At 43.0% G+C, this 9,755-nt stretch overlaps 1 long non-coding RNA gene across 3 annotated transcripts; it reads left to right on the forward strand.

Annotated features, from left to right (window-relative positions):
- The first annotated feature begins 6,691 nt into the window (after nt 1-6,691).
- LOC108278788 (uncharacterized) lies at nt 6,692-9,352 on the forward strand. Of its 3 annotated transcripts, none has more exons than XR_008393934.1 (3): nt 6,692-6,777; nt 7,271-7,443; nt 8,478-9,352. It is a non-coding gene; the product is annotated as an uncharacterized LOC108278788 (long non-coding RNA). The 3 variants fall into 3 exon arrangements; XR_008393935.1 differs by having other exon boundaries at nt 6,772-6,806; XR_001815398.3 differs by lacking the exon at nt 6,692-6,777 and adding an exon at nt 6,872-7,105.
- Nucleotides 9,353-9,755: the final 403 nt, after the last annotated feature.

Here is a 9,755-nt window from a genome sequence, read left to right on the forward strand (position 1 = left end):
TATGCATGAACAAAGAGTACAGTGGCGTAGAATACACACGTGCACTCCTCACTCACTCACAAGTGATTCCATGTCCCACACACACAAAAACAAGCAAACGAATACACACACATTCCGTTGTCTCTCTCTCTCTCTCTGTCACACACACACACACACACACACACACACACCCGGTCCCACAGGATGGCCAGATGGAAAGGGCTGAAGAACGTTTCTCTCTCTCTCTTTCTCTCTCTCTCTCTTTTGTGCCATGGATGTGCTGTAAGTCTATCCCTCGCTAATTGCCGGAGTGGTTTAAACACAAAGCCGACCGCTGAAACTCCATACCGCCGGTCAGAACAATTACAATGTGCTACACAGAAAATGTGTGTGTGTAGGAAGGATTTTATGTCCATAGAATCAATCAGATCTGCATGTTTTTAAACACTGTCCAGATAATACATCAAGTACTTGCTATTTTGGGGATATCCACAAAAGATCTACGGTCTAGCTTTCTCTCTGAGTTAATACGGCGGCGAGTTAATTCATTCGGTCGGGATTGAAGTACGTTAGGGGAAGAAGAAGATCGTTATCACGCCCAAGATAAAAGTTCCCAGTGTTGAAAAAGCCATAGATTTACACTAGATTTGCTTAAAGTTCACATTCCAAACATTACAAATGCTCTCGGTTAAATTATAAATTGTTTTTTTAATGCCTGAGGAACTTTACATTTAGAAGCCGCTTTTATCCAAAGCAGTTTAAAGCACTGTAAAAAGCATGTGGCACATCTGCAAGGATTCATAACCTGAAAGACAAAAGAATGTTGGTTTGTACAAGTGTTTACAGAGTGACAAAATATTTGTGCATTACCAATAAAAAAGACAATCAGCAACAAAAATGGCAGATTCAAACTCTGAATTGAGTGATGATTTAACACCGAAATCATGACCTGGACTATTCAGACATCAGATATAACTACAGACTCTATGTGTCTATAGAAGTTATGTGAGTTAGGCACATAGGGAGAAGTTTGAGTTAAATAGGGGCGTGTCTTAATTATGTACGGGTCTGACCTTGAACTTAACAGAACGGTTTGATGTAACAATATGTGACATTGAAATTTATGTTTTGGATATAGATAATCCATGGAGGCCAATATTGAAAACATGAATGACTCTATAAATGAATTAATGGTATTGCACCTATAAAATCCACAAAAAAAGACGAAAGCTTATAGAAAGCTTATCTTTCAAACAGGGGGAAAGCACATGAATGAACAAAAACTTTATGTAACATTATTTCTCTCTGGGGAGACCCAACTGGCCTACTATGCCCTCACACCAGGAGAGGCCACCGACTATGAAACCCTCAAAAAATAAATCCTGGCAGGATATGGTCTCTCTTCCTCTAACCCGGCAGCAGAGTTCAACAAGTGGACTTATAAGCCCAGAACCAACCCTAGAGCCCGGACTGATGCCCTGCTCTGTCTCACAAAATGCTGGCTGCAACCTGAGTGGCTCCCCATGGCTGAAGTTATGAAGCCTCTCCCACCCGCTCACACCAGAACAGCCAGACCCAGCCACTGGAGGAGATGACCACAGCAGAGCTCGCCACAGGTTTAGGTCACCTACCGTGCCCAGGAGGAGGATGACGCCAAAGGTGAGCCACTCATTATCATGAATCCTGTGTCCTCTGTTTTCCACCAGGTTACCTATGAGGGCATGAGCAGAAAGAGGATGACCACCAGAAATACTGCTGGCCCACTCATACCCCTTGGGCAGTCACCTCAGGGACCACTTCTACTGGCCAGGTATAGTGACACAGGAATTAAATTTCTGCCAGCGGTGATCCCAGTGTCAACGTTCCTTGTCTAGGAAGCTCGCACCCATCCCACTCATCCCACTCTGCATCACTGGTATGCACTTCAAGAGGGTTGGCATGGTAGGGCCGCTCCTGAAACCTTCAGGGGCCACAAATACATTCTGGTCATCTTGGACTATGCCACCCAGTACCCTGAGGCAGCCCCCCTCTGGAAAACCACCTCCAGAAATATCATCAAGGAACTTGTGCTCTTCTTGAGCTGTGTGGAGATCCTAAATGACCTTCGGTGCCTGAGTGCTCCTCCTGCTCCCATCGGCCAACTGTAAGTTCCTGGCCCACTGGCCCATACACATTCTTCAAGAGGGTGGGTCTGGTGAATTACCACTTGCCATAGCCCAGTAAGCACCATGACACTAAACTCTATCATATTAATCTGTTTAAAAAAAAAATAGATCAAACCTGTCCAAATATGCTGCTGTGCTCCCAGAGCCACCTTTACATTTGGCAAACACTTATCCAGAGTGACTTACATTTATCTCATTTATACAACTGACCAGTTGAGGGTTAATGACCTTGTTCAAGTTAACCCAGCTGAGGATTAATGACCTAGTTCAAGCATCCAATAATGGCAGCCTGGTAGTGGTGGGATTTGAACTCTCAACCTTCCGATCAGTAGTCCAAAGTCTTAACCACTGTGCTACCACTGCCTTGGGCCATAAGGGGGAGGGTCTGACCCACCCAGGTGCCAAGACTTGACAAAGCTCGTGGACCATTTCACTGATGTGCCCTCTGCGACCCCAAGGATGACACACCGGGTCCAGCATGTGATAAAACAAAAAAAACCTCCAGGAGCAGTGGTATGATAGTGGCCCTACAGCATCCCTTAAACCTGCTTCAAGGGGAATTTTCCTCCATTGAGGAGGAAGTTAGCCATGTGCTAGAGGATGGTATCAGTGAAGAATCCACAAGCCCCTGGTCCCATCCCAACGTGGTGGTCCTGAAACCCGATGGGACCCTCAGGCTTTGTAATGACTTCCGGAAGCTCAACCAGGTGTCAGACTTTGGCATCCCCCATGTGGATGACCAGTTGGAGCGGCTAGGGAGGTCCCACTTCATGTCCATGCTGGACCTCACAAAGGGATATTGGTAGCCATGGCCCAAGATCCCAAACCTAAAACACCATTCAGTATGGCCAGTGACCACTGACAGTACAGGGTCCTCCCTGTTGGACTTCACAGGGACCCCAGAACATTCCAGTGTTCCAATTAGCAGCAGCCTGTTCAGACCACTTGCACTACCTTAGGAACGTCCTGGATGAGTTCTGGAAGGCCGTGTTGACGGCAAAAACCCCAACCCATCTGGGGCTGACTGACACACAGTACCTGGGGTACAACATTGGCTGGGGGCTGTTGAAACTACAGGAGAAGAAGATAGTAGAGAGATCGTAAAAGGGTACCCACTGCCAATGATGAAGCGACAGGTGTATGCCTTCTTGAGGTTGGTGAGGTATTACCAAAAAACTTCTCCTCCCTCTCTCAGATCTAACTAGGAAAGGCCAAATGGATCGAATACGCTGGTCAACTGAAGACGAGCAGGCATTCCAGGCCCTAAAGCAGGTCTTCATCAGCTCACGTCATCCTATGCCATACTATTGGTGGTTTTTAGTCGAGCAGTGCTCACAATTGGCGGTGAACATCACATCATGACTCCTGATCTCATGTCATGACCAAATAATTATTTTATGATTTTGCAATTTTTATCTGCAACGGTAAAATCGTGCTGAAAATTGTATAGCATTCAGCCAGCTTAAAATTAGCATGGTTACCTATCTGGCTTACTTAGAACACAGGTTGTGGACTCCACTTATGGAGTCCGAAATCGCATTCTGTGACAGTACCTACTACATTTGATTCAGTATCTACTGCTCGGCCTTTGATACAGTACGTACTGATTGGTATAAGTGGTAAGCATGAACACAATCCGGACGTACTATGTGGCGCTGATTGCGACAGCTCTTCCACGCCAGTCCCATTGCATTATGGGACAGCGCAGTCTCTGCAGTGTCCAGTGGTTCCATACTGCATGCTTGAGGTGGAAGCAGTAGGTCAACCAGGTATTTCTCGCCTACTGTTTTATGAATACTGAGAATTCAGACAAAGCAATCCTTTGGTGTACTGCTTTTCGCCTACTGTGTATTACGGTAGTAGAGATATCTAAGTCATCCATTAATAATTAGAATATCAGAACACGATAGACTATTTTTTGAGAAGAATTGATATAAATATGATATGCCAAAGTAGCACTGAACTACACTTCCCATCAGCCCCAGCACATTACGTCTCAATCACTTGGACCTGTCTCTCGTTTCACCTTGATTAGCACCACTATATAAGTTCCTGTTTTTCAGCATATTATTGTCAACCTTTTGTTGTTGTGGTGTTCCTGTGTGCATCATAGTCTCGTTCATAGCCTACATGTATAGTATTTGCTTATGCTTCACATAAATAGAATCTGCATTTGCATCTACTGCCTCTACAAATCCCTGACAATAAAGTCTATTTTAAAGGGTAAAAATGTGAATTTACCACTGTAACAAATGTTCAGCCAAATATCTATCTAGCTATCTTGTAGTCTGGACTCACGCGAAGACAACTGAGCCGACTCATCAAAGCTATGAGTGTTTCCTGAGGGGGTGGATGGGGGGAGTGTTTACTCAACATTACCTGCTCTTTGTCCAATGAGATCTGACTGGAAAATCTTGTGTGGGATGAGTCAACGTTTCAGAAAAGCTTTGGAGCATGGTCCCCATGACGTGCAAGAATCTTGACCATGTGCGCTGCCTGTTAGCAATCACTCTACCGAAACTAAACAACGTATTCAAGTCTGCAATGGGATATTTCCACAGGAGAAGAACACGGTTTTAAACATGATACGACTTGTCAAAGAACTACAGACATATTAAAAGGATTGTGCATATGATTTAACACAATGGCAATGCATTTGTATTAAACGCACTACCATTGTGCCAATCCCCCCCCACCCCCCCACCCCCACGAAAATTACTGTCACGTGCTATGTTTAGAAACAAGCCAACCTTCATGAAACAAGCAACTCTGTAAAGACTGTCAGAGCACAGGAGAAAATCCAATCCAAGTATTTTACTAAAAACAAACCAAAAAAAGTGGAAAATGTATTTGGAATACTGCTTAATTAAACCCTTTCATTGCCTTGTAACAGAGCAGTAACTGAACAAAGCCACATGTTCTCAGGGTGAAAAACAAGACACTAAAATAAAAAAATTACAAAAACACCAGCTGAGCAGATTTCAGGTCTTATCCGATTCCTGGGAAATGTTCATTAGAAACTTAGACAGTGGTCAGACCAAACAATTCTTCATGGAGATGGAGACAGACAAGCACAACGGACTGCATAGTAGGTTTTGGTTATTTCTGCTGAGCAGACAAAATGCCTTTATGGCTTGGCCTTGTAAAATCAGCCAGCTTTAGCCACCAATATGAAGTGGTGACAGAATTCTAAATTGCCCTTGTCTTATAAATGTAATTGTATCATAGATTTTTATCTTTACTAAGCTAAATATTTTGCATGAATGGAGGAATATGAAAAAATGTTGAGTGAAAACCTCAAAAATGGGGACATTTTCATGGTGAGGGAAAGCGAGACAGGAATGTTGAATGCATCAAGGTAATAAAAACCTGTGGTTTATGATACGTACTCTATTCGCTATTATAAACTCAGCACACAGACTGCTTATCCATCAGAAAGACCCACAGAGTGGAGTAAAAAGTTGCACCCTGTCACCCTGACCCTCTCTTTTGTCCCTTTTCACTTTCCTTTAAACCTGGTTCTAATCAGCCATCAGACAAATCGAAGAAAACCTGCTGTTCCCATAATCGGTGCCTTCATCAAAAAAGAACCTCCTCCTGCACCTCATAAATCCATCACTGCCACCTCTCATTTGCTGTACTTTCTGAGCATTGCGCACGTCCACCACGTTATCAATACATCTGTTTGCTCATTCAAGTGTCCTGTGAGGGATGAGCATGTAGCTTGTCTCTTGTGTGGGACTTTAAGTGCCCTGAACTCGTCACCTCTGACCTCTGCTATCCAATTTCAGGCTTTGGCGACCTCATCAACAGGTTTGGATGCTTGACCGGGTACCACGATATGAGGAAAATTCCCACTGTGTGTCTGGGCGGACGCATGAAAGACCCATCCATCAGAGACTCTGTTGTACCTGCTGGCATCCCTTGAACTCTGACCTCTACTTGTCTGCCATGGCGACTTGCTGCTGTTGGGGCAGGTCCAGGAGAATAAGATCAGTCTGTGGTGAACCGAGCAGCGTGGCTGAAATTGGAAACACATGCAAGGGGGTAGGAAATAGAACACACGGGAAGATTTAATGGTGCTGAAGGTGGTGATGTGATGGATGGGGAGGGTGGGGGTTGAGGTGAGTGTGGCTTGGGGGGAAAAAAAGAGAGGTTTGGAGAAAATGGGATTACACAGAGTCAAGAGAAAAAAAGGGAACGGATTTAATGAGGCTAGGACCCTGCATGGCAAAGACGTTTGTAATTGACCTTAAAGTTAACCTCAGGTATAACTAAGCCCAAGATGTGTGTGAGCTTGAGTAGCATGTGAACACAGCGTTAGTTTCCCTGACAGTTCTATTTTCAATAATTGCCATAATAGCTACATTATAGATTGTAATTGCACAGGGTTGGGATTTCCATGTCTGGGGAAATAAACCTGACTTGGTTACATTCATAAAGCTTCATTACAGGGAAGAAAAAAAAAACACTGGAGGAAGTAAAGCTTTACGTGGGTCAGATTTATTTCCTCACTGCCTAATTTTGCACACTTGGGAGTTTCATTTTCTATTGTGTACATGCATTACATTATGTGCTTGAAACGGAGTCAATTATTCATCTGGAAGATGAAACAGAAGAACCAGCTCTGGTTGTAAATATCCGCTCTTTTGTCACTTTCAGGTGTGTGTGTGTGTGTGTGTGTGTGTGTGTGTGTGTGTGTGTGTGTGTGTGTGTGTGTGTGTGTGTGTGTGTGTGTGTGTGTGTGTGTGTGTGTGTGTGTGTGTGTGTGTTCAAGAGGAGTGCCCTGAGTATGCACTTGAGGTTTAGGGTGTAAAAATGCTCCTTGAGTAAACGGGAATTGCTGGTTCAGAGACACGACAAAGCCTTTGGGTTTCTTGTGAATGGAACGTTAAAGAAACATGGAACAGTTTGTGAGCAATGGAGCAAATGACCGAGCGAGAGCCGGTGTATGAGTCAGGGTATGAGTCTGTATTCATTTCTGAGTGTTTGCATTGGAGCACGAGTATGTGAAAACGAGTGTGTGAAATTAACTTTTGTCGCCCTGCGTGAGCATATCCCGCAACAGCTTGATGAAAAAAAATTTCTCTCGCTCTTCTCGCACTCTCCCTTTATCTGAGCAATAGACCCTGGGGCTGAAATATCTAAGTGCACATGAGGCAAGTTGAGACACAGCCGGAGATGCAGAACGGTGGGAGGGAGACGGAGATTACGAGGGAACGACAAACCAAATGCCAACAGGGAGGAATACCACAGGGAGGAAGGGAAAGCTCACGAGGAGGACCTCTTTCTTCACCGGGTGTGTTAAGAGAATGTATTTTCAGGCTATATCCATGAAAGCTGATGAAAGTTTCTGTGTTTGTGTGTCTGTGTCGATACCAGTCTGACTCAGAAGCACTCTTCCTTTCATTCTGTCTCGCCTATCTCTGAAAGTCTTTCTGTCATTCTCTGTCTCGTCCATCTCTCCCATGCCCAAACTCTTTCATGGACACTCTCACCGGGGCAGGCTTGTAACTCAAGCCCTCTCTCTTTTGTCCCCTTTTCTTGTTCTTATCCTTTCATCTTTTTCAACTTTCTGGGGAAATGGGGTTCTTTGATGGGACAGAGACGTCTGTAATAGTCAGGAAAAGGAAAAAAAAGGGCGGGGGGGGAGACATGGGTATAATTCAGAGAAGTGTGTGAGAGGGTGAAAAGATGTGCGGGCATGGGCTATAGTTTAATAGGTAAATTCAGAGCTGTCTGGAGTGTACATAAAATGTATTAAAAACCAAAAATAACGGTTATTCTGAATACATTATACTGAATGCTGGGAAAATGCATTGATGTTTAATCCTTGGTAGGTGACTAAGGTTGTCATTAAACTTAAAATCACATGACTGTCTGCAGGTGTGATAAACAAGCCAGAGTAAATATACGTTAGGACTTCCTTGTAAACAGATAAGTGGTGGTCTGATCCTCCCTCTCTATTCAGGGATGCTTGCTCCAGCTTGATGTAGTCATCGTCCTTTACTCCTCTTTCCAAGTAATTGTCTTCTCTGTCAGTAAGATTGGGTGCCTTGGGAGCAGGTAAAATCAACAAACCGTGACGAGCAAGGGGTCCGCAGTTTTTAAGATGAAAACCCTAGCTTTGAAATCCAGATTGGTCTTAGTCTTGTCCAAAGGGATTTGCTGTCCTATGTTGGGAGATGACCTTCGAAAAAAGTTTCTCATTCTTTCAATTAATTCATTTCTCATATCATTTTCAATTAATCTGCATTTTGGATGATGAGCTTGTGATCTCAGACTTAATAATAAGTTTCTCCTGTCTCTCTGTCTGTTTTTTTTTTTTTTCAGCCTAATGATGGCCTCCTTCACTTCCATCAACACCTCTTTGGACCGCATGTTGAAAGTTCTCATGAAGTTTCAACATGTTTTCATGAAGATACCAAGTCCAATGCTTGGAAACAACTCAAGACCTTTTATCTCATTAATTTGTCACGAAATAATAGGGAAACATAAAACTGCTTATCAGTCAATTGTCCAATTACTTTTGAGCCTGTGAAAATGGATGGATTCTGTAAAAAAAAAAAAAAAAAAGGCTGTTAATGCAAAATTTTTATTAAACCCTTTGAATTAATACTGAAAGTCTACACTTCAATCACACCTCGATTTCATTTCAAATCCGTTGTGCTGGTGTACAGAGGCAACATTATGAAACTTGTGTCAGGGTCCAAATACTTATGGACCTGCCTGTACACAGTTGTGTGTGTCAGGCTGGACTGAACAACTTCCACTGCATTATTCCAGAGTTTTGTTTGAAACAGTGAGTTGTAAGTAAATGAGATCATCTCTTGCAAATGGGGCTTGGGGGAAAAGGTCTTGTACTTGGTGTAAGGTCTGCAATGTAAGGCCTCATTCTATAGGCAGAAGTAGGAGGTTCAATTATTCATGAAAAATATCAGACTCTAGTGAAAGCTAGAATTCTGTATTGTAAGACTAACATGGTTTTAACAATTTTTTAACTACTATATTTCGCAGGATTCCCATTGGCCAGTTGCACCGACACCTGACTGTAATCCTTAATACATTTTATTTTCTCTGTCAACTCATGATTATGCTGTTGTGTTCAGGCCACAAAATATAATAATTGGTTTTCTTACCTTAATTTCAGTAGAATAAAATAGCTGTGCAAGATTTCTTTGCTTATTTTTTTCTTTGATTGCAGATGACAAGATTTATCAAGTAGGTTACGGGCCAGCCAGTAGTAACTTGGAGTCACTCTCGATTGTGCTTTTTGACACCGTCTCTGATCGATCGTGTGAATGCCACAGCTAAGAATACTCTTATTTGAGACTGGGTGTAACTTCGGTTGGTATAATGGATGTTATTATCTTTCTATAAATCAGCTTTGGGGACTACATGTTTAGCACTAAAGACAGCCTTAGTTATGACCTGTTGGAGCAAATGGCTTGAGAACAGCTTGTTTATTTAAGGCGTACTGATCCTTTTCACCTGTTCCCGTATTCATGCACATAAAACACTACCCAGTCCGTACAGGATTTCACAGAGGGGTTTTTTGGTGTGATTTTTGCAGCCAAAAATGGTAGATTTTGCTACGGTTTTTTTTTTCAA

This window comes from Ictalurus punctatus, chromosome 2, assembly GCF_001660625.3.
Source record: "Ictalurus punctatus breed USDA103 chromosome 2, Coco_2.0, whole genome shotgun sequence".
NCBI lineage: Eukaryota > Metazoa > Chordata > Actinopteri > Siluriformes > Ictaluridae > Ictalurus > Ictalurus punctatus.